Source organism: Mixophyes fleayi, chromosome 6, assembly GCF_038048845.1.
Source record: "Mixophyes fleayi isolate aMixFle1 chromosome 6, aMixFle1.hap1, whole genome shotgun sequence".
Lineage (NCBI taxonomy): Eukaryota > Metazoa > Chordata > Amphibia > Anura > Limnodynastidae > Mixophyes > Mixophyes fleayi.
In genome coordinates this window covers 213,873,442-213,899,129 of record NC_134407.1, presented here as the reverse complement: position 1 = coordinate 213,899,129, position 25,688 = coordinate 213,873,442, and the positions used below count along the sequence as shown (strand labels likewise).

The following is a 25,688-nucleotide window of genomic DNA, read 5'->3' as shown; positions in this document are numbered from 1 at the left end:
TTAGGGCTAGATTTACTAAACTGCGGGTTTGAAGAAGTGGAGATGTTGCCTATAGCAACCAATCAGATTCTAGCTTTCATTTTGTAGAATGCACTAAATAAATGACAGCTAGAATCTGATTGGTTGCTATAGGCAACATCTCCACTTTTTCAAACCCACCGTTTAGTAAATATACACCTTAGACTTTCTTTTTCATTCATTAAAATGAAAATTGAGTCACATATACTGTGATATTACAGGTCAATATTACGTTACATCGAGGACTGAATGTATCCAAGTGTCAGGGAGCTGGCACCATGTTTAGTATCAGTACCAACGTAATACACTCATAAAAGTGAGGGTGGATTGTGACAGGCCTATCAAAATAGCCGCTGAACTCCATTTTGTTGTTTTTATACTTTTATGTGTGTATTGCAAAATGCTTATTTAACCAAAGCAGAGCTGAAACATCTCCACAAATTTTGCCAGAGTGTTGTCTCAGATGCTTACTGCACATGTGCAAAGAATGTATTCTTCTTATCAGTAATGTACCAATAAAAACTCTGAAATCATGTTCGTACCCTTAAATGTAAGTGACTTCCGGGACCCTTTCTCTTCTGATTATAAAAAGCTGAGTTACCGTGACACAGGTTATTCCCTCATGACTGTACCTATCTGCAGAGGTGTCGGAGATGTTTTAACAGCTTTTTCAACAGAAAGGCGGGGCCCTGGAAATTACAGTTGACTGTCACAAGCTAAGTATCATATTTACTTACACTTTTATATTCTTTGCAAAATAAAGATAAACTTTTCAATAAATCTTGTAGTCACAAGTTATTAACTCTTTGCACTCGAAAGAACAGAGTTCCCACCTGGAACAAGTCTATATTTGGTTCATCGTCCGGATGGAAAAGATCACCCATCACTTACATGACAAAGATGACAAATTCCACCAGATTTGGGCTCCATGGCTTGTCCTTTAGCTCTTCTCCACCCTGTATCTCTTTCACATCGCCTCTGCCCCCTGCCCTATGTCCAGACTTCTTCTACCCCATCCCACCGACCGAGCCCTTCACCTAGCATACTTCTCTTGTCTTCCCTTTCTTGAGGTTACGTTCTCTTCCCTTCCCGACCTACAGAAATGAAAATATTGACAGTATCATATGAATGGCCTTAGTGGTATTTTGTCTTTTGACATGTTTCTGGTTTCCTATTTTACGCACTGTATTTTGAACTGGATTGTCTCCTTCTTGCACTTTTTGTCTTCTGTGTTTATATTTATATACCCTACGATTTGTTCCTGATTTCTGTTTGTACTTGTTTTTTTCCATAATAAAGAAGTTAAAAAAAAAACAAAAAAAAAACTGCAGGACATTTAAACAGGATTACCAGTCAGCACAGTAATCTAGTAGGACATATATACAGTGTCGGACTGGGGCATGAAGGGCCCACCGGGAGACTGCAACGCTAGGGGCCCACCAGAGGGGGGTGTGGCCAGCCGTCATAGAGGCGAGACCAGACACTAGAGGGGGAGTGGTCAGCCCACGAAGGACAGTTCGCACCATAGAGTAGTATATAAAGAATGCAGTGTGTATAAAGAGTACACAATCTTGACCTGCCCCTTAGATTGGGCAGAACAGTCACCAAAAATCTGGATTATCCCACTAGACCAGGCTTGGCTAACCTGTGGTACTCCAGGTGTTTTGAAACTACAAGCACCAGGACACATTCCCAATTTATAGCAGCTTATTGCTGGAAGGGTATGCTGGGACTTGTAGTTTCACAACACCTGGAGTGCCACAGGTTAGCCAAGACTGTACTAGACTCAGAACATTTGACAGACTGTCCTACCTGTTGTTGTCACTTTTACCACCTGTGGCTGCTGGTTTCTTTAGTTGTGCCTTATCTGTTTCCTGGAATTTTGGGGGCCCTATTTGGAAAAAATAATGGGTACATTGAGAAAATTCCAACCAGCCCCGGTGTTAAATCAATAGGACCCACAATTAATACTTAGCCACCACCTACCACACACACATTACATTGTCACAAGCCCGCTGTGCCATCACACACACTACTGTGCCCCTTAATCACCATGCTGTGCCTCCTGATGATCGCAGAGATTGGGTAGCTCATCTGTTAAAGGCTAATTAACACCAACACTGAAAACTGTTTTGGGTGGAACTTAAATAAGTTAAACATAAATAAAAAACCTGTGTTCCAGCAAATCTCCCTATTCGGGGGCCCCCCTATTCCATCAAGGGGGGGCTGTCCTTGCTCCTGTCAGCAACATGATATTAATGGACAGCTAAGAGAGCATCGCTGGATTGCAGTGGACTTTTTCATGCAGACAGCATGGGAATCGCCCACACACTGCTGGCAGGAGAGAGGACTGCATGGATGGCAGCAACACCCTAAACTAAGTCCTTGCCTTTATGTTTAATGTATTTAATTCCACCATAAAAACTGTGTTTTTCAGTTTTTATCTTAGAAAGTTTTTATTAGTTTTGAAGAATTTTTGAAGGGGTACAAAAATAAAAATGTGAGGAAGGGAAGGACAATAAAACAAAATGGGGTAGAGGGGTACATAGTGGGTGAGGAACACAACCGTATATCAAAAGGTACATGTTATAGCCAAAAGTCACACATCAGAACCATTGCAATAAATTATTACTGGCACAGTAACAGACCTAGTAGCCCAAGAGTATTCCCTCTCTTAGGACAGAGCTCTTACCCACACCAATCTTCCACCCCCTCTATAGGACTACATAGATCTACTAGAAGCCTATAAGTTGGAGGGCTGGACCCTCAAGCTTTGTGTTTTTCAGTTTTAAGAGGAATAATACTGTTACCTGTGCTGCCCATATAACAATGACGTTGAGAGGGTTGCTGGAGATTTGTGTCCGCTTCTTTCAGTGTCACCAGCTTGTGACCTGGGTCAGGTTAATTTGTCTCCTTGTGTCTCCGGGAACAAACGACTTTATTTGGCAGGGAAACCGATGATTTTCTCTACAGAAGACAGCAACATTGTGCACAGTATCACCATCCTAGTAAAGGTGCCACCTGTAGACGATGGGCCGTCACTTGCTCCTCTGGCCAAGAGGCCGGTCGCTTGAAGTATGTGGTACTATGGGCCCTCAGTGCTGCCCTAGCCGGGGGTGCCCGGGAACGCACAAGGTGTTGGGATGTCGCCTTCTGCACAGTAGTAAGGCACTTCGCGCGGAACCACTTTTCCTTTGCCTTGGCCTTTTTGCCGGGGCACCTGCACGGTAGTGTGTAGTCTCCCCGCCGCCGTCGCCGTGTTGTTCTGGAGTCACTTGTCACCTGTTCTGTAAGCTCCGCCCTAACAACAGAGGGGGCGGAGCTTAACCGCGGCGGGGCCTACCGGTGGTTAGCGCGGCTGTCTGGCAGGCCAGTCCGAGGCTGCATATATAAAATACAAAATTCAAAGCTCAAAGCACCTTACAAGAGAAACTTAATGACAAACTTAAGAAGGAAAACTATAAAACAAGAGAATATAACAATTACAATAGTACACAAGATCTCACCTTCATATCCCGAAACCTTGAAATATGCAAAGAGATATATAAGAGAGATCAACGAAATGTCGAAGTCAGGAGAAATACTATTTTAATGATGTTTCTTTCAATACACAACTTTCCACTTATAGCTTTACAAATACATATTTACATTTCTAGTTGTGACTTATCTGATGTTTTATAAAAGATGCAAAAAACATAAAAATGTCTTTTAGCCTATGTGAGCTCTCTGATGATCAATGAGCGCTGCATTATATTTATTATTCTGACTTTTAAATATCTTGTATAAAATTGTGATTGAATTTTGCAACTTTTTAATTCATGCTAAATTTTCATTAAAAACCTGATAGTAAAAAAAGAGAAAATGTGTCTATCTGGGCACTCAAAGGTTAAGTTCAATGTTTTATATGAAACATAAAAACAACTTTATTGATATGCACTAAAATTATATATATTGTACAATATGTGTTATCTAAACACTCACAGCGAAATTTTAAAAACAAAGAAAAATGTACCCACTTATATGATGAAAACTAATAAGCTGTTAAAATAGCAGTAACAAACTGCTAACGTAAGCCACCTACAGCTCCTATTAATTACAAATCTTCCATTGCTCCTCATAACCCTATATCAAAGAAGGGATTACGCAATGTTACAGCTCAGTAAACAAAGATAATACAGTGTTGACATCCGGGTATCACACAGATATCCACATTATTGGCCTTATTCATTAAGGAACTTAAATTAAGAAGTTTCTTATTTAAGTCTGGACAAAACCATGTTAAAATGCAAGTGGTGAAAATTAGTTTTCTGTTTTGCACATAAGTTAAATACTGTCTGTTTTTTCATGCAACGTTGCGCATGCGCAGCAGCTCTCGGGTTTTTTTGTTTTGTTTTGTTTTTCTTCGGTGGGGGGGAAACCCCCCCTAACAATCCTGCGTGCACCCCTGAGTAATGTGGGATATAACAGTATAGATAATATATATTATTAATGTAAATGATGTGGCTGCATAATCTTGATGGTAATCAGAGATATCACAGCATAGGTTGTGCATATTATTAGTATAAGGTATCTGGGCTGTATAAGTATTACAGTAATGTGGGATATAACAGTATAGGTAATATATATTATTAGTATAAGGTATTTGGGCTGTATAAGTATTACAGTAATGTGGGATATAACAGTATAGGTAATATATCTTATTAGTATAAGGTATTTGGGCTGTATAAGTATTACAGTAATGTGGGATATAACAGTATAGATATTATATATTATTAGTATAAGGTATTTGGGCTGTATAAGTATTACAGTAATATATATTATTAGTATAAGGTATCTGGGCTGTATAAGTATTACAGTAATGTGGGATATAACAGTATAGGTAATATATATTATTAGTATAAGGTATCTGGGCTGTATAAGTATTACAGTAACGTGGGATATAACAGTATAGGTAATATATATTATTAGTATAAGGTATCTGGGCTGTATAAGTATTACAGTAATGTGGGATATAACAGTATAGATAATATATATTATTAGTATAAGGTATCTGGGCTGTATAAGTATTACAATAATGTGGGATATAACAGTATAGGTAATATATATTATTAGTATAAGGTATTTGGGCTGTATAAGTATTACAGTAATGTGGCATATAACAGTATAGATAATATATATTATTAGTATAAGGTATATGGGCTGTATAAGTATTGCAGTAATGTGGGATATAACAGTATAGGTAATATATATTATAAGTATAAGGTATATGGGCTGTATAAGTATTACAGTAATGTGGGATATAACAGTATAGGTAATATATATTATTAGTATAAGGTATCTGGGCTGTATAAGTATTACAGTAATGTGGGATATAACAGTGTAGGTAATATATATTATTAGTATAAGGTATTTGGGCTGTATAAGTATTACAGTAATGTGGGATATAACAGTATAGGTAATATATATTATTAGTATAAGGTATATGGGCTGTATAAGTATTACAGTAATGTGGGATATAACAGTATAGGTAATATATATTATTAGTATAAGGTATTTGGGCTGTATAAGTATTACAGTAATGTGGGATATAACAGTATAGGTAATATATATTATTAGTATATGGTATTTGGGCTGTAGAAATATGCTGGTAATGTCAGTATAAAACTGTGCAGTATAATATGATGTCAGTACTCCCTGCACCACATCTGTGAGGCTATATATTATATTATATATTGCAAAACATATTTTAAGAATAAAACAAACCATTCCGTGAAACCACGCCCACTGGTTAGGATAGACACGCCCCTTTTGAACAGCTGACTTCTTCAGGCGTGAGGTCTCTCTGTCTCCGGTTACACACAGCGGCGGCCATTTTGTCGAAGCCTTTGGAGCTCATAACACGACAGGGACAAGGCACAGACCGGAAGTACTTTCGGGTGAGAAATGAGTGAGATAAAGCGGAGACCTCGCGTTTATGTGTCTGGCAGCAGGTAATGATATTTATTATTACAGTACAGGTGGAGCAGACTCTGGTGCTGTGTTATTATTATACAGGTGGAGCAGACTCTGGTGCTGTGTTATTATTATACAGGTGGAGCAGACTCTGGTGCCGTGTTATTATTATACAGGTGGAGCAGACTCTGTTGCTGTGTTATTATTATACAGGTGGAGCAGACTCTGGTGTCGTGTTAGTATTATACAGGTGGAGCAGACTCTGGTGCCGTGTTATTATTATACAGGGGGAGCAGACTCTGGTGTTGTGTTATTATTATACAGGTGGAGCAGACTCTGGTGCCGTGTTGTTATTATTATACAGGTGGAGCAGACTCTGGTGCCGTGTTATTATTATACAGGAGGAGCAGACCGGTGCCGTGTTATTATTATACAGGTGGAACAGACTCTGGTGCCGTGTTATTATTATACAGGAGGATCAGACCCTGGTGCCGTGTTATTATTATACAGGTGGAGCAGACTATGGTGCCGTGTTATTATTATACAGGTGGAGCAGACTATGGTGCCGTGTTATTATTATACAGGTGGAGCAGACTCTGGTGCCGTGTTATTATTATACAGGTGGAGCAGACTCTGGTGCCGTGTTATTATTATACAGGTGGAGCAGACTCTGGTGCCGTGTTATTATTATACAGGTGGAGCAGACTCTGGTGCCGTGTTATTATTATACAGGTGGAGCAGACTCTGGTGCCGTGTTATTATTATACAGGTGGAGCAGACTCTGGTGCCGTGTTATTATTATACAGGAGGAGCAGACTCTGGTGCCGTGTTATTATTATACAGGTGGAACAGACTCTGGTGCCGTGTTATTATTATACAGGAGGAGCAGACTCTGGTGCCGTGTTATTATTATACAGGTGGAGCAGACTCTGGTGCCGTGTTATTATTATACAGGTGGAGCAGACTCTGGTGCCGTGTTATTATTATACAGGTGGAGCAGACTCTGGTGCCGTGTTATTATTATACAGGTGGAGCAGACTCTGGTGCCGTGTTATTATTATACAGGTGGAGCAGACCCTGGTGCCGTGTTATTATTATACAGGTGGAGCAGACTCTGGTGCCGTGTTATTATTATACAGGTGGAGCAGACTATGGTGCCGTGTTATTATTATACAGGAGGAGCAGACTCTGGTGCCGTGTTATTATTATACAGGTGGAACAGACTCTGGTGCCGTGTTATTATTATACAGGAGGAGCAGACTCTGGTGCCGTGTTATTATTATACAGGTGGAGCAGACTCTGGTGCCGTGTTGTTATTATACAGGTGGAGCAGACTATGGTGCCGTGTTGTTATTATACAGGTGGAGCAGACTCTGGTGCCGTGTTATTATTATACAGGTGGAGCAGACTCTGGTGCCGTGTTATTATTATACAGGTGGAGCAGACTCTGGTGCCGTGTTATTATTATACAGGTGGAGCAGACTCTGGTGCCGTGTTATTATTATACAGGTGGAGCAGACTCTGGTGCCGTGTTATTATTATACAGGTGGAGCAGACTCTGGTGCCGTGTTATTATTATACAGGTGGAGCAGACTCTGGTGCCGTGTTATTATTATACAGGTGGAGCAGACTCTGGTGCCTATGTTGTTATTATTATACAGGTGGAGCAGACTCAGGTGCCGTGTTATTGTACAGGTGGAGCAGACTCTTGTAATCTGGGTAATGGTTACTAATGTGATGTGTCCTCTATGTAAACCCCTGTAGGAATATTAGCGATGAATCATTTATATTTGTTGAGGGGTCTCCAGCCATGTCCCATGTTATCTGTACTGATGGAGGGTATTATATATTTTATAGTATCATCATTTATTTATATAGCGCCAACATGTTCCGTAGCGCTTTACAATTGGGGACAAACACAGTAAACTAATAAACAAACTAGGTAAAACAGACAAAGAGGTGAGAAGACCCTGCTCGCAAGGAGAGTCTTATTGTGTGAGGGAGAGAATTCCATAGAGTGGGTGCAGCACAAAGAAAGGTCCTGTAACCGGAAATGGGAGGATGTAATGAGGGTGGATGAGAGACGCAGATCATGTGCAGAACAGAGTTGCCAGATATTTTGAGACAAGAGAGGAGATATATGTTGGTGCAGCTTTGTTGATGGCCTCTTAGGTTAGTAAAAGTATTTTCTATTTGATTCGGTAGAAAACAGGCAACCAGTGTAGAGACATACAGAGTGATTTATTAGAGGAATAACGATTTGCAAGGAAAATCAATCTTGTCGCTGCATGCAAAATAGATTGTAGGGGTTTGAGTCTGTTTTGGGGAAGACCAGTAAGGAGGGAATTGCAATAGTCAATGCAGGAAATGATAAGTGCATGAATTAAAGTATCTTGTGTGAGATATGTGCTTATTCTGGAAATGTCCTTTAGATGTATGTAGCATGATTTAGATATAGAGTCAATGTGGGGAACAAAGGATAGGTGTGAGTCAAGGATTACACCTAGGCAGCGAGCTTGTGGGGTGGGATTTATGGTCATGTTATCAACAGAGATAGAAATGTCAGGTATGCTCTTGTTGGTGGGTGGGAATATTATTAACTCTGTTTTAGAAAGATTAAGTTTGAGTTGGCGAGAGGACATCCAAGATGATATGGCAGAAAGACAGTCAGTTACACGGGACAACACAGATGTCGAGATATCAGGAGAGGATAGATAGATTTGTGTATCATCCGCATAGAGATGATACTGAAATCTAAAGGAACTTATTAGATTTCCAAGAGAAGCGGTATAGATAGAGAATAGCAGAGGACCTAGCACTGAGCCTTGTGGTACTCCAACTGATAAGGGAAGCGGAGCAGAGGTGGCCCCAGAGAAATTAACAGTGAAAGAGCGATTGGAGAGGTAGGATGAGAACCAGGATAGAACAGTGTCTTGAAGACCTAGGGATTGCAGCGTTTGTAGGAGAAGAGAGTGGTCAACAGTGTCAAATGCAGCCGAGAGACCCAGGAAAATTAGGAGAGAATAATGGCGTTTAGTTTTAGCAGTGATCAGATCATTGACAACCTTGGTCAGCGCAGTCTCTGTGGAGTGTTGAGAATGAAAGCCAGACTGAATAGGATCCAGCAAGTTGTTTGCGGAAAGAAAGCATGTGAGGCGAGTGTAGGCAAGTCTCTCTAGAAGCTTGGAGGCGCACGGGAGCTGAGAGATGGGACGGTAATTTGAGAGAGGGTTTGGGTCAGAATCTTGTTTTTTTAGAATAGGAGTAATCCCTGCATGTTTGTATAGTGTTGGAAAGATGCCAGTAGAGAGCGAGAGATTACAGATTTTAGTTAGAGGTGAAATGGGCACAGGAGACAGGGATCTACCAATTTGTGAAGGAATACGATCAAGAGGAGAGGAGGTAGAGTAGGAAGATAAGAAGAGAGTAGAAATTTCCTCTTCATTTGTTGGGTCAAACGAAGAGAGGGTGTCAGACGATAGTGGGAAGGAATTGAGCTGATTGCCTGTCGAGGAAGAGGATACCATTTCTAGTCTGATATTATTAATATTGTCCTTGAAGTAGGAAGCAAGATCCTGGGCACTGATGGTAGACGGAGGATTCGGGGTGGGAGGATTGAGAAGAGATTTAAATGTGTTAGAAGCCTGAGCATAGATAAGAGATTGGAAGTATGTTTGTTTTGCAGTGTCCAGAGCATTTCGATAGGAGCGGTAGATAGAAGTATATGTGAAGTATAGTATATTATATATTCCCTCCCTGTCACTGTCCTCTATGTATACAGTCACATATCATTTCCAGGAGAACTGTTCTGTTGCCTGGCAGGTTATATTATTGTTTAATAATATATATATTCCTTTCCTCTTGTTAACATGTTCTTCCATAACATACACACTGGCATAAATGATAAATTTTACATATGTTTTACATTGAAAATATAATGCTGTAATATCTGTTGTATGACAATAAAATAAATCCTGTTCATATCAGTCCATTATATACATTATACAGAACATTCAGCACATACCCATGCCTAATAATAAGACCGCATAATGCGTCCGTATAATGACTGGTATAACTGCATATAGCTTCATATAAATGAGCCCCTTACTTTTGTTTCTGCATCAATGTCCTTACCTACTTTTTTCTTTTTTTCTAATCCATCTACAAGGCAGAGTCTATATCAGTGTTGGCTAACCTGTGACACTCCAGGTGTTTGTGAAACTACAAGTCCCAGCATACCCTTCCAGCAATAAGCTGCTATATATTGGCAAAGCATGCTGGGACTTGTAGTTTCACAACACCTGGAGTGTCACAGGTTAGCCAACACTGGTCTATATCATCTGACTGTCACAAGGAGGATGGACACAGACAGGAGTCATATTACTTAGAATATTTTAAACATCACCCTGGAAATCATCTACCTGCTGACTGGAGAGGTGAGGGATTGTGGGAATGTGACAATTATATCACTATTATCTCTATTAATAAAACATGAACCTGACTGGAGAAGTGAGGGATTCTGGGTAATGTCACGGTGACATCACTACATCTGTGAGCAGCAGAGGAAGTAACTAGAACAGGGCCCAATAACAGTGGAATACAGTGAGGACTTGTGATGATTAGTGGTGAGAGGAGAACTGGGGGGACATGGAAGATAAAATGAAATAGGGAGTTTCTGTGATGAGAAGAGTCTAGTAATGTGACATATTTGTGAGATTGTACAGAATGGTAAAGGACCTCATTATGTGCAGTTTAACATAATAACAGATTGTGATGGATTCCAAAGCTACAGAAGGACATGAACTCCCATAGTCTCTGCTGTGTAGATTGTCTCACAGGATATTGATGCTAAATTACAACATATTGCTGTTAGTCTGCAACATCAGATGGATCCTGAAAAGGAAACTATTCTGTATTACTCTCATTACCATTCTCATGAAGAATGGAGCTAACTCCAACCAGTGACCATCAGAGGCCACCTCTGCTTTCTTCATCTTAAAAAGGACTTTTTTTTACTGCACTTGTGCTACAGCACCCGGATCTTTCTTAACCCTTTTTAAAGGTGAATTATTTCTCAGTTGTCAGTAGGACTGATACTATCTCAGTGCAACAAAGTTGGGTTGTGTCATCTTTGTTTTACTTTACTCCAACAAACCTCCCAAAGCCTTAACTGTGGATAACCCACAAGCGAAATCTCCCAGGACGATTTGTTTAGAATATTAGAAGTGCTACATTCCTAAGAACACTCTTGGGTCAATGCGTTCACTGTTCATGCTCTTCTTCTGGCCATATTATGTAATGTAACACACCCTCTGTAACATAACAAAGAGCAAACAGTGGCCATCCATAAGATGTACAGTCATGGCCAAAAGTTTTGAGAATGACACAAATATTATTTTTCACAAAGTCTGCTGCCTCAGTTTTTATGATGGCAATTTTCATATACTCCAGAATGTCATGAAGAGTGATCAGATAAATTGCAATTAATTTCAAAGTCCCTCTTTGCCATAACAATGAACTTTATCCCCAAATCAACATTTCCATGGCATTTCAGCCCTGCCACAAAAGGACCAGCTGCCATCAAGTCATTGATTCTCTCGTTGACACAGGTGAGAGTGTTGATGTGGACAAAGCTGGAGATCACTCTGTCATGCTGATTGAGTTAGAATAACTTTTTTCTTTAGAGAGCTGCAGCATTCAGTATATTAATCAGGGGTCCTTTTTGCAGCGCCTTACATTGGTCTTTTAGTTAGAATAACAGACTGGAAGCTTTAAAAGGTGGGTGGTACTTGAAACCATTGTTCTTCCTCTGTTAACCATGGTTATCTGCAAGGAAACACGTGCAGTCATCAGTGCTTTGCACAAAAAGGGCTTCATAGGCATGATATTGCTGCTAGTAAGACTGCACCTAAATCAACCATTTATCAGATCATCAAGAACTTCAAGGAGAGAGGTTCAATAGTTGTAAAGAAGGCTTCAGGGTGCCCAAGAACGTCCAGCAAGCGCCAGGACCGTCTTCTACAGTTGATTCAGCTGCAGGATCGGGGCGCCACCAGTGCAGAGCTTGCTCAGGAATGGCAGCAGACAGGTGTGAGTGCATCTACATGCACAGTGAGGCGAAGACTTTTGGAGGATGGCCTGGTGTCAAGAAGGCCAGCAAGAAGCCTCTTCTCTCCAGGAAAAACATCAGGGACAGACTGATATTCTGCATAAGGTACAGGGATTGGACTGCTGAGGACTGAGGTAAAGTAATTTTCTCTGATGAATCCCCTTTCAGATTGTTTGGGGCATCTGGAAAAATGCTTGTCCGGAGAAGGAAAGGTGAGCGCTACCACCAGTCCTGTGTCATGCCAACAGTAAAGCATCCTGAGACCATCCATGTGTGGGGTTGCTTCTCAGCCAAGGGAGTGGGCTCACTCACAATATTGCCTAAGAACACAGCCATAAATAAAGAATGGTACCAAAACATCCTCCAAGAGCAACTTCTCCCAACCATCCAAGAACAGTTTGGTGATGAACAATGCCTTTTCCAGCATTATGGAGAACCTTGCCATAAGGCAAAAGTAAAGTGGCTCGGGATCAAAACATCGAAATTTTGGGTCCATGACCAGGAAACTCCACAGACCTTAATCCCATTAAGAACTTGTGGTTTATACTCAAGAGGCGGGTGGACAAACAAAACCCACAAATTCTGACAAACTCCAGGCATTGATTAGGGAAGAATGGGCGTCCATCAGTCATTATGTAACCCAGAAGTTGATTGACAGTATGCCAGGGCGAATTGCAGAGGTCTTCAAAAAGAAGGGTCAACACTGCAAATATTGACTCTTTACATAAACTTAATGTAATTGTCAATAAAAGCCTTTGACACTTATGAAATGCTTGTAATTTTACCTCAGTATACCATGGTAACATCTGACAAAAAGGTCTAAAAACACTGAAGCAGCAAACTTTGTGAAAACCAATATTTGTGTCATTCTCATAACATTTGGCCATGACTTTAGGTATTATAACGAACCTGTCTTCTTTCAGGAGTGCACCCACTGATAGCACCTTTCCTTTAGTCGCTTCTTGTATTGAAGATCCTACTTAGATGCTCTGTGGCATTTGAACATGAGTTCGGTCAGGTGCTTCGCTATTTAAACCTACTTGGTCTATTCTCTGGTGTTTAAGGAAAAGGTTGTATTAGGGTTTTTTGTTCTCCAACATTAATATCTAACTTTCTCACGGCATTATTTCATAAGTAGTTACATCTGTGTATTGGCCATAATTCGGGGTTATGTGAGACAATGAAGGGCGTCTACTTTTTATGTTGAGTTTTTCTCTCTTCAATACACAGGATTACACAGTAGTGAAGAAGAAACCTGGTGGGTGAGTGTGAGACACCCAGTAACCGTCCCTGTGTGTCAGGAGGATGGAGCAGGGCCCAGAGCCCCATCACGGTGCCTCCACCTCACTCACTGATACATGAGAGAAACAATGACCAGAGGATTCTAGAACTCACCAACAAGATCATTCAGTTGCTGACTGGAGAGGTGACTGCTGGGAATGGGACATTATACAGTAACGCCAGGGGATGTGTCTGGGTGATGACTGTATCATTGTGTGTGTCAGGTTCCTATAAGGTGTGAGGATATCACTGTCTATTTCTCTATGCAGGAGTGGGAGTATTTAGAAGGACACAAGGGTCTGTAAAAGGACCTGAAGATGGAGAATCATCGACCCCTCACATCACTGGGTAAGAGGAGACTTCCATTTATTGTAAAGGAGAGAGTAGTTATAATGGCCATCTATATAAACATCATCTGACAATCACATATAAAGAATGTATTCAGTCATCGTGTGTTTTTCTTTCCTACCATAGCGGGACACTGCGGTACATTGGATTCTAGTAGGTGGACTAGGAGTTTAAGCGCTTATCATACTTGTTGAATACACACTCCTCCCCTACTATGCCCCTCCTCTGTCACAGTAAGCTCAGTTTTTGTTACGTGCCTTGGAGATAGGACACTTCTGTATAGACTCCTGCCTATACTGTTATTAACATTAGTTTTTTATGTTTTTAATTTATTCTTCTCTCCCATTACAGGTACAGCACATGGACCTTTTGTAAAAGACCCAGGAGGGTGAATAGCCTGTCGGCTTCCTTCACTCCGGGTCCCTGTGTTGGGGTGAGCAGACTGCCAGCTCCGCTCACCCCGTTGCCGGCAGTCGTTTTATTCTCCCTTAGTAATAAGCAGGAGAGATAGTAGCTGCTGGGTAAACTTTTCAGACCTGCCTACACGGCAGTGGTTGGGAGCTGATTCCCCTAGACAACGAGCAGTCTATACAGGGGATATATATCTCTATCCATCATTGTGTCTGAAAAAGGGACTTCCAAAGGTAACGGACCTGCTGGAATGTCTGCAGCATTATACCTGTGCAAAGTGTAATAGTAAATTATCTTTTGGACAGTCTGACCCGGACGCCCTGTGAGGCTGAGAGCCATAAACGCCATATGCCTACCCTGGTGTCAACAGCAATGGAGGAACCGAACTGGGCCAGATCGCTAGCGACATCCATATCCGAATGCACTAAGGTGATTTCATGGTTCACAGAGGTACGTGATTCTTCTCCTTCCTTTACTGCACTGCACACACAGTCTGTGCAGTCTCCAGCACACCTTTTGAAGCTTTGCCCTTTGATGGTATCACGTTGTTTGGGTCCGAATTAGAACAGATTATTCAGATGGCCACAGGGGGCAAGAGTTCCTCTTTACTTGACAGCTCTACTAAACCGAGACCGTTTTTATTTCGATCCTTCGGTAGAGGCCGTGGAGCTCCTTCCAGGGGACAGTCATGGGCCCCTAGAGGAGCGCACTATAGAGGCCCAGGGCTCGGCCAGACATGGAACTCCCAGGACAGGAGACAAGGCTGCAGTTTGACAAGATCCCACTCTTGGTTACTGTGGTGGGTACTCATCTACTACGCTTTCAGGAGCCATAGCAGGTTTCAACTACAGACACTTGGGTGCAGGGGATTGTAACACGAGGTTATGTCATCTACCTAGTTCAGTTTCCCGCAAGATGCTTCTTTACTACAGCTCTTCCCTCTTATGCCATCGGCCATAAGGCACTTCAGGATGCCATCAGAAAGCACCCATCGCCTGGAGTGATTTTTGCATTCCTGCAGCAGGAAAGAGGAAGGAGACTTTACTCCAACCTCTTCCTGGTTCCCAAACCAGACAGGTCATTCCGTCCCATACTAAATTTACAGATCCTAAACAAACAGGTCCGCTTGCTCATGTTCTGGATGGAATTCTTGCACACGGTAATTGCAAACATGTTACAGGGAGAGTTCATGGCCTCCATAGACATCAGGGATGCCTATGTACATGTACCCATTAGGGAGGGACACTAGTGTCTCCTCCGCTTTGCAGTACAGAAACATCATTTTCAATTCAGGGCTCTACCATTCGGCCTGGTCACTGTCCTGAGGGTCTTCACCAAGGTGATGGTGGTGATGGCAGGACTATTGCGTTCCTATGGAGTCACGATCATTCCCTATCTCGACGATCTCCTACTGAAGGCGCCGTCCGCAGCTCTGCTCTTGCACCACATCCTATTCACCATTCACTTTCTAGAGGAGCACGGCAGAGTGCTGAACCTACCCAATTCCTTGCTCAATCCAGCTCAGCAGATGTGGTTTCTGGGTCTCAATTTCAACATGGTAACCCACAGGGTCTACCTTTCGGAAGTCAAGGTCCTTTCGCTTCTGCACAAGACCCAGACTCTCATGGCACGACGGGAAGTATCTCTTCTCAGTTGCATGAAGCTTTTGGGTCCATGGTGTCTGTGTTTGAGGCGATTCCCTTCACACAGTTCCACACTTGAACTCTCCAGAGAGAGATTCTTCAGAAATGGTCTGGCTCCCACGAACATTTGGACAGGTAGATCATCAGACTGTCTAGAGCCACGCGCTTATCTATCTCATGGTGATTGAGCAGAGAAAATCTAGAAAAGGGCTAGTCATTCCTCACTTGGACCTGGACACTAGTCACCACAGACACCAGGTAGCTTGGGCGCGGTTGTCGGGTCTTTGAGTTTTCAGGGTCTCTGGTCCCCTCAGTAGACCCTACTACCCATCAATGTCCTGGAACTCAGGGTGGTTCACTGAGTACTAATTTAGGGGCAACGGTTTTCTAACCGGGAAACCCTTAAAGATGCAGTCAGAAAATGGCTCATCTGATCCACCAGGAGGGATTGCGCAGCTCCATGGCATAACGACATCCAGGATCATGTCCTGGGTGGAATGTCACGTTCTGATAATCTCTGCCATCTCCATGCAAGGGGTAGACAATTTGGAAGCAGACTTTCTCAGTCATCACAAGATCCACTCCGGGGAGAGGGCTCTCCACAAGGAGGTCTTTGCTCTCCTGGTACAGAGTTGCGGTTCTCCATAGATCGAGCTTATGGCATTCCGTCTACATTTTCAGGTTCCTTTTTTTTACTCGAAGTCGAGGAATTCTCGAGCGGGGTACACGGATGTCATGACTATCTCATGGCACTTCAGTCTAGTGTTTATGTTTCCTCCATTCCCAATGCTTCCGCGGTTGCTAAAAAAAAGTTTAAAAGAGAACGCATCCCCATAATTCTAGTGGCTCAAATTGGCCACGCAGGGCATGGTTCTCAGACATTCAGGGAGTGGCAGCGGAGCCTCCCATCTGTCTTCTGGTTCGTCCAGAGCTTCTCATTTAGGACCCTTTTCTGTGCCATTATTTAGCTCAACTGAATTTGACGGAGTGGCTGTTGAGACCTTCATGCTCAGGACGAGAGGGTTCTCGAATGGTGTAGGTAGTGAGTACCATGATCAGAGCTCGAAAATCTTCGTCTTCGGCCATTTATCATTGGGTCTGGAAGGAATCCTCTGGTGTGAATATAAGGGGTTTCACACTTCCAATTTCAGACATCCCTGGTTCCTCTCCTTTTTGCAAGTGGTTCTGGCTTCTCTTAAACTGCAGGTTTCTGTACTCTCTCTATATTTTCAGCACCGTGTGGTTCTACTGGGAGTACAGACGTTCCTTCAGCGTGTCTAACACGTTCAGCCACCTTTTGTTCATCCCGTGAAACCATTGTTCCAACATTTTGTCCTTCAGCATCTTTGGATGAGACTCTACCTTTGTTGGACGTCGCTAGTGCCCTTTGGTGTTATGTTGATCGCCCATCTTCTGTCTGAAAAACGAACAACCTTTTTATCCTCTATGACGCACATAAGAGGGGTTTGTCTGCTCAAAGCGATCCATTGCTTGCTGGGTCACTTCCACCATTCGCTTGGCTAACGTCCATGCATCTCGCCCTGTGCCGGAATCCTTAAGGGCGCATTCCAACAGGGCTGTGAGTGTATTGTAGGTGGCGCGTCACGGCAGTTGTGCCAAGTGGCGACGTGGTCGTCTGTCCACACCTTTTCATTCTACAGGTTGTAGGACTTTGCATTTGCAGATGCAAGTTATGTGCGCAAGGTGTTGCGCGCAGCCATTCAAGAGCAATCCCTACCTTAGGAGGCAGCTTTAGTATGTCCCCAATGTACCGCAGTGTCCCCCAATGGTTGGAAAGAGAAAAGAGGAGGACACTGCGCTCCCTCCCTTTGCTCTGAAAAATTGTTCTGTTCTCTTTTAAGTTACTTTGTTCTGGTTTTTGCCTTGTTAGCTTTTCCTCTCTGCTTGGTTATACAAAACTGAGCTTACTGTGACAGAGGAGGGGCATAATAGGGGAGGAGTGTGTATTCAACAAGTATAAGTGCCTAAACTCCTAGTCCAACTACTATACCGCAGTGTTCCCCAATGGAGTCAGAGAAACGGATTTTACGTTGAGTAAAAATCCTCTTTTCCTACAGATGGATCCAGTAACAGAGATACCCCAGAGAGATGTCCACATCCTCTATATTCACAGGATCACACAACGGAAACTCACAATATCCTACAGGACTATCAGGTAGATGGATATCGAAGTGACCTTTCCCTATCTGATTTGTAGAATAGCTTTGTGGATCTTATTCACTAATAATCTTCTGGTTACTCTTAATTCATTAAATCAGACATTATTGATTATTTTTATTGTTTTGTGGCTAATTTAGAGTTGTGACCTGATTGATGTGAAAGTAGAAGATACAATCAGAGAAGAAGAGACGTATGTGAGGGGTGATCAGCAGTGTAAGGAGGAGGAAACCCCTACAGATATCAGCATAAGTGAGTAATAAACAATAAAGACAGAAACAAGTTACATTCTGCTTTGTAAGACTCATCAGAATAATCATATACACACAGGGCCTGATTCAGAGTTAGACGAACGCCCGTTTGTGTAATGTATCATTGCGTTTTTAATTTATTGTAAAGGAGACAGAAGTTATGAGGGTCACCTAGATACACATCATGTGATAATCAGATATATATACAATGTATTCAGTCACTGTGTGTTTCCTACAGATGGATCCAGTAACAGAAATACCCCAGAGAGATGTCCCCGTCTTTATTCTCAGGACTGTATAGACGAAAATCCCAGTATCCCACAGGAATATCAGGTACAATAATTGAGGTTCTCACCAAATGCAAAATGACACTGAACTATATTATCTGTATATAAACAGTGTGGATCTTATACACTGATATTCTTTTATTTAATCTTGGTTCATTAAATTGGACATTATTAAATATGTTTATTGTTTAGAGCAGTGGTTCCCAAACTCTTTCAGCTGGAGGCACCCTTAGGGTTTCAATAATTTTTTCAAGACACCCCTAATACAAAATAATCACAGAGCAGTACCGTTTTATAAGTAGTTGGGTCAAAATAACATAAGTGTTTCTGTCCTGACCTAAATACTTATTAAAGTTGTTTCAAAAATAATACACATAAATCCAAGGAAAAAGAATATATATATATATATATTCTTCACTTATATTTCTATCAAAGAATAATTTACAGGACTCATTAACAGGAATAAGATTAAACAAAATAAAACAACAATATGTGCAAAAATCATAACGCTGTGCCCTCCATCACGACGCTGTGCCCTCCATCATAACGCTGTGCCCTCCATCATAACGCTGTGCCCTCCATCAGGACGCTGTGCCCTCCATCATGACGCTGTGCCCTCCATCATAACGCTGTGCCCTCCATCATAACGCTGTGCCCTCCATCAGGACGCTGTGCCCTCCATCAGGACGCTGTGCCCTCCATCAGGACGCTGTGCCCTCCATCATAACGCTGTGCCCTCCATCATGACGCTGTGCCCTCCATCAGGACGCTGTGCCCTCCATCATGACGCTGTGCCCTCCATCATAACGCTGTGCCCTCCATCATAACGCTGTGCCCTCCATCACGACGCTGTGCCCTCCATCATGACGCTGTGCCCTCCATCATGACGCTGTGCCCTCCATCATAACGCTGTGCCCTCCATCAGGACGCTGTGCCCTCCATCATGACGCTGTGCCCTCCATCAGGACGCTGTGCCCTCCATCATGACGCTGTGCCCTCCATCATAACGCTGTGCCCTCCATCATGACGCTGTGCCCTCCATCAGGACGCTGTGCCCTCCATCACGACGCTGTGCCCTCCATCACAACGCTGTGCCCTCCATCAGGACGCTGTGCCCTCCATCAGGACGCTGTGCCCTCCATCATAACGCTGTGCCCTCCATCATGACGCTGTGCCCTCCATCAGGACGCTGTGCCCTCCATCATGACGCTGTGCCCTCCATCATAACGCTGTGCCCTCCATCATAACGCTGTGCCCTCCATCACGACGCTGTGCCCTCCATCATGACGCTGTGCCCTCCATCATGACGCTGTGCCCTCCATCAGGACGCTGTGCCCTCCATCACGACGCTGTGCCCTCCATCACAACGCTGTGCCCTCCATCAGGACGCTGTGCCCTCCATCAGGACGCTGTGCCCTCCATCATAACGCTGTGCCCTCCATCATGACGCTGTGCCCTCCATCAGGACGCTGTGCCCTCCATCAGGACGCTGTGCCCTCCATCATAACGCTGTGCCCTCCATCATGACGCTGTGCCCTCCATCATGACGCTGTGCCCTCCATCACGACGCTGTGCCCTCCATCAGGACGCTGTGCCCTCCATCACGACGCTGTGCCCTCCATCAGGACGCTGTGCCCTCCATCACGACGCTGTGCCCTCCATCACGACGCTGTGCCCTCCATCAGGACGCTGTGCCCTCCATCACGACGCTGTGCCCTCCATCACGACGCTGTGCCCTCCATCAGGACGCTGTGCCCTCCATCATGACGCTGTGCCCTCCATCAGGACGCTGTGCCCTCCATCACGACGCTGTGCCCTCCATCAGGACGCTGTGCCCTCCATCACGACGCTGTGCCCTCCATCAGGACGCTGTGCCCTCCATCACGACGCTGTGCCCTCCATCACGACGCTGTGCCCTCCATCAGGACGCTGTGCCCTCCATCACGACGCTGTGCCCTCCATCACGACGCTGTGCCCTCCATCAGGACGCTGTGCCCTCCATCATGACGCTGTGCCCTCCATCAGGACGCTGTGCCCTCCATCAGGACGCTGTGCCCTCCATCACGATGCTGTGCCCTCCATCACGACGCTGTGCCCTCCATCAGGACGCTGTGCCCTCCATCACGACGCTGTGCCCTCCATCAGGACGCTGTGCCCTCCATCACGACGCTGTGCCCTCCATCAGGACGCTGTGCCCTCCATCACGACGCTGTGCCCTCCATCACGACGCTGTGCCCTCCATCAGGACGCTGTGCCCTCCATCAGGACGCTGTGCCCTCCATCACGACGCTGTGCCCTCCATCACGACGCTGTGCCCTCCATCACGACGCTGTGCCCTCCATCACGACGCTGTGCCCTCCATCAGGACGCTGTGCCCTCCATCACGACGCTGTGCCCTCCATCACGACGCTGTGCCCTCCATCACGACGCTGTGCCCTCCATCAGGACGCTGTGCCCTCCATCATCATCACTGTTCCCCTCCATCATCATCACTGTTCCCCTCCATCATCATCACTGTTCCCCTCCATCATCATCACTGTTCCCCTCCATCATCATCACTGTTCCCCTCCATCATCATCATCATCACTGTTCCCCTTCATCAGTTTCCCTTGTTTACACTGCCCCTTTCATCCTCTGTTCATTTTCTTACCTTTTACTTGCCCTTCTGTCTTCTTTTCTTCTGGCTCCTCACTGAGCCGATCTTCATTGAAAATGTCCAGTGTGATAACGTCATGCCTGACATTCAGTGCAAGTCAGAGCAGGGAGGAGGGTGCAGGACGCGGGGCACGTATGTTTTTTTTTTTCCAGCTGGCGGCACCCCTCTGAGATCGCTAACGCACCCCAGGGAGCCGCGAAACACACTTTGGGAACCGCTGGTTTAGAGGGTTATATAGGGTGTATGTGTGACTGTAATTAAAGTTTACGTTATAGAGGAAGATTATTAGCATGTAAAACCAGTATGTGACATTACATGAAAGGCTTTGTATTAGTCAGCTGAATGTACGTGGAATAACTGGATACATAAACTAAATATGTCCACCCTGCTCGCTCTCACTCCTCTGCAGCAGGATAACATGTTAGGGGGAAGGTGCTTCTCTATCTAAGGAGGAAGAGTTTCAGTGACAGCTTGGCAGACTTTCTGTGCAGAATACATTGTGTGAATTGGTTGATTCCTACACACAGGAGAGGGCAGTGAAGTAGATGAGGGAGGATCAGCAAGTGTCTGTAATGGAGTGGGTGATACGGTACAGGGCTATAGTGGAATGTCAGGGTAACACTAAATAATGTATTTTCTCATTCATCCTATTTTTGGGACACAACTTAACCATGGTTTTTCAATTCACTTTATTTTTTCCTAAGCAGGCTGCTTGGGCAGAGACTATAGTGTTGTCTATGAGCTCACTGCTTGAGAGGTGGGCATAACCGCTAGTTTAGCGCTTCTCTGCCGTTCCTACCTCTCATTTTTAGGGCTTCCCTGGAGGTTCACCTGGTCCTCAGAGAGGATAGCGAGCGTGTTAACAACAAAAGCGCTGGCTAAAGGGACTGCACTCCACTAGCAGTGGGGCCTATAAGGTAGCCCCTTTCCCTTCAAATGTCAGGCTGGCTGTGGTCCACCCTGGTGGGTCCTGTATTGGGAAGGAAGAGCAGGACCTCTAGTGGCTGGGTATAGAGGTCAGTTGGGGCCCACCATCAGGTAAGGCCACACCTGGGACAGACATGGATGGGGGAACTGTCCTATGTACAGCACCATGTCTTGTCTGGGCCAGCAGAGGAAGTGCTTTTCCCCAGTGTAATGCCTCGTCCTCAGCAAAAACCCACCAGAAATCAGCCTGCTGATCACTTCTGCTGGGCAAAATATCTATCTCCTGTTCTTATACTTTGCTACCAACTTTGAACTTGTGAATTGTTTAACATTGGAGTATTTGATATATTAGGTAGGGTATTGATAGTTTGAGCTGTTTGTGTGCTCTCATTTTTTATATAGATATTGTCACTTTGTCCTGTCACTGTGCTCTCTCCTTCTCCTGTTCAGACACACGGTGGGAGGGTCCAGCTCCAATTCAGTGCCTTTGTGTACATACATATACAGATGTAGCTTTCTCTGCTAGTTCACTCTCTTCTAGATTGTGTTTCTACTGTTGTCTCTCTCTTTGCTTTCTTTTGATCATGTCAGAAAAGGTATGACTTCCAGATCCAAGGCTGCTGGGGGCAAATTAGTTATGTACTTCATATGTTCCAAGTGGCAAGCAAAATTGGCACATGGACATTCTGTATCCGATGCCCAATGTGCTGTTTGTGAGACTGAGTACCAATGTCCGCACATGTCAGGGGTGGTCATGGCCTGGGCTAGGTGCTGGCTCAATTTATTGTGGAACTTAGAAGGTGTGCGGCGTGTCCTGTTGAGGTAAGTGAACACATATTTCCAAATTTCCTCTTAGGATCTCCAAAAGTAAACCCCCTTCTCAAGAATCCTTGCCTCACTGGTTCCAAAATCTTGAAATGTTGTAAGGGATGATCTATGGTGGAGGCCCATCTTTCCCTTTCAGAACCAGCGGTTTAGGTCATCTTCTGAATCATGTGTCAAAGACATCATAAACAAAGTTTACTTCTTCGACCTCTTAGGGCCTGCACCCATCTGTACTTTCCACACCCCTCCCGAGAGACAGAGTCCCTATTGTCATCAGGAGTGATTGTTCCAGTCCTGAAAGAGCAGGAGGGATTGGGTTATTCATTTCTACACAGAAACTGGACTTGACTTTTTGGTGATTTTTGAACCTACAAACTTGTACTTTCAGGTAGACAAATTGAGTATTAAGTCTGTTCGATTCGTCATAAACACCATGGAGTGAGACATATTTTTCACCTCCATGGACATAAAAGATTGTCTCCATATCCCAATCTGGGAAGGACATAACAGCCTTCTCAGGTTTGCAGTTGAGAAATCCCATTACAAGTTCAGAGCTACTACCCTTTGGTCTGGAGACAGCACCAAGGGTATTGACAAAGGTCATGGTAGTCATAGTCATTAGAAGAAGGTAGCTTTTGATGAATACAAACAATTATTCACTTATTCAAAATTTTTTATGAAGTTAGAAAGTCAATTCTTTGCAGTTCATTAGGTTGGATATGAATGAAAGTTTTTCCATTTCCCTCTTGGTCCATTATAGTGTAATTGGTCTGCAGTACCTCTGTACTACCAGAGGTGCTGCTGTTGTACTCGGACCACTCTCCTAACCTGCAAGAGTTAATCTCATTTACTCCTGGATCCTTATCACCTGTGGCTGGCTTTTAAGAGATTGCCTTTCCCTGTAGCCTGTGCAGTTCATCAATTGTCTTTGTTGCTGCAGCTGGTTGTCTTTGAAACCCTGATGTTTATCCTGACCTTCTTGGTATTGATTCCTGCCTGTTCTGCCGTTTTTTTGCCCGACTGCTTATGACCATGACTCCTGGCTTTGATTTGACTTTCCTCTTGCCTAATCTCTGGTACTTTTGTGGACCTATTGGCTTCTGACCCTTTGGCTTGCCTGACCCTCCTTTGCTTATATCTCTTATGCATCAATCCGTGCCTTCTGGCTGTCTGGAATCCTGATACCTGTCTCAGTTATCTGGTGTCTCCTGGCTATTGGGTAACTCTGTCTCCTTGACCCTGAATCTGAACTTGATAGTGTCATCAGAGTTATACCTGGTAAACTTGTTTACCCTGAGCTCCAGTTTACCCTTTATACCTTGGCACCTACTGCTTCTATGGACTAGACTTGCCATTCACTGTATCTGTACCTGTTTGTGTTATCGTGGTACACCTGCTATTTCTGCCATTGAAACCTGCAATTCCTATGAACTAAGTTGCTGTCTACTATTGTCTGACTGATTGGCTTCCTGTGTATCTCTGCCTTAAATAAGACACCATTGCCTCTCCCTGAGTTCGTACTAGGAATCGTAACAGATCCAAATTCCTGTTTCCCTTTTTATCTTCAGAATTTATTCTCGCATGACATTTAAACATTAAAAATGATAGTAATATAGATAGTAGTAGTGTAGTATGTGATCACCGTGTCAATTTCCGATAGTATTTCAAATGAGAATTTCCAAGTGTGTTGTATTCCTCAGAACACTTACAATGTGCAGTACACACTCTGCGCCCTTTGTTCATGCACTTACTAAACATAAGTCCTAAACAGGCATAGATGATATTTCATTTATTACTCAATACAATTCCCAATTCAAGACGGAATGGAGAGAATCATCCGTCTACATTGGTTGTTATTAACTCTGTATAACTTCACTTGTACCAACATTTGTATGTAGAAAAGCATCCAGTCTAAGAAACCATTTAGTAAAATGCAGTCTATCCATATCTACATTAGGGGAACTAGTTATGTGTAAATCCTGTAAATATAATATCTATGAGATTAGGTCATCCACGACAGGTGACACTTATAAAATGAATGAATTCATCACATTTAACTCGGAGAACTGTGTATATTTGGTGCACATGCAAATAACAATATATAGGACGGAAATGAAAAGAAAGGTGGGGTGAACAGATTAAAAATATTAAAAAGGATACAATCTCCACTCACTCTATGCTCAGCTAAGTAGGAAGTTATCCCATTAGTTATGCCTGGTAGGGAGTCCAAATAGTAAAAACAATGTATAATTGCATGGTGACTGACCTGAGCCCAAAAATTAAACTTTGTCTGTACCCCCACTGAGGCCATTAGGCAACATAGAATATAATTCCTAAATAAAGTGTCTCTACAAGAGAGCCAAATGTATTTCATCCCCTCCCCATATTTTTCATGATATGTATAGATAGGTGCAGGCATAATGCTGAATGCTTATATCTAGAATCTGCTAGCTAAGATGTAATAAGTAGGTACGGTTATGGGAAAACCTTCCAAAAATGTATTTATATTATTATTATTATTATTATTATTATTATATTTATATTTTTATAGTTTTATTTTAATTTTTATAATTTTATATTTATATTTTTATTTATATATTATTATTATATTTTGTGTGTGTATATATTTGTATATATATATATATATGTGGCTGCAACACACCTCAGGGGAAAATGGCCGTTTGTTGCACTGGAACCTTGCACTTCAAATTTATGACTTTAACATAATTCACAGTCAAGGAAAGGCTCACAGCAATGCGGATGGACTGTCTTGGCAGGAAGAGACGGATCCTCCGGATCATC

The 25,688-nt window shown here is 43.4% G+C and overlaps 1 protein-coding gene and 1 long non-coding RNA gene across 3 annotated transcripts in view; one reads left to right on the top strand and one right to left on the bottom strand.

The window, feature by feature from the left end:
* The window catches only part of LOC142159775 (uncharacterized), a 274,567-nt gene that overhangs the window by 184,393 nt on the left and 64,486 nt on the right, over window positions 1-25,688 (top strand). The gene's annotated exons all lie outside the window — the stretch shown is intronic.
* Window positions 484-3,420, bottom strand: LOC142160065 (uncharacterized). Its single transcript, XR_012693047.1, has 3 exons — window positions 2,829-3,420; window positions 1,831-1,909; window positions 484-1,112 (listed from the first exon to the last, which is right to left on the bottom strand). It is a non-coding gene; the product is annotated as an uncharacterized LOC142160065 (long non-coding RNA).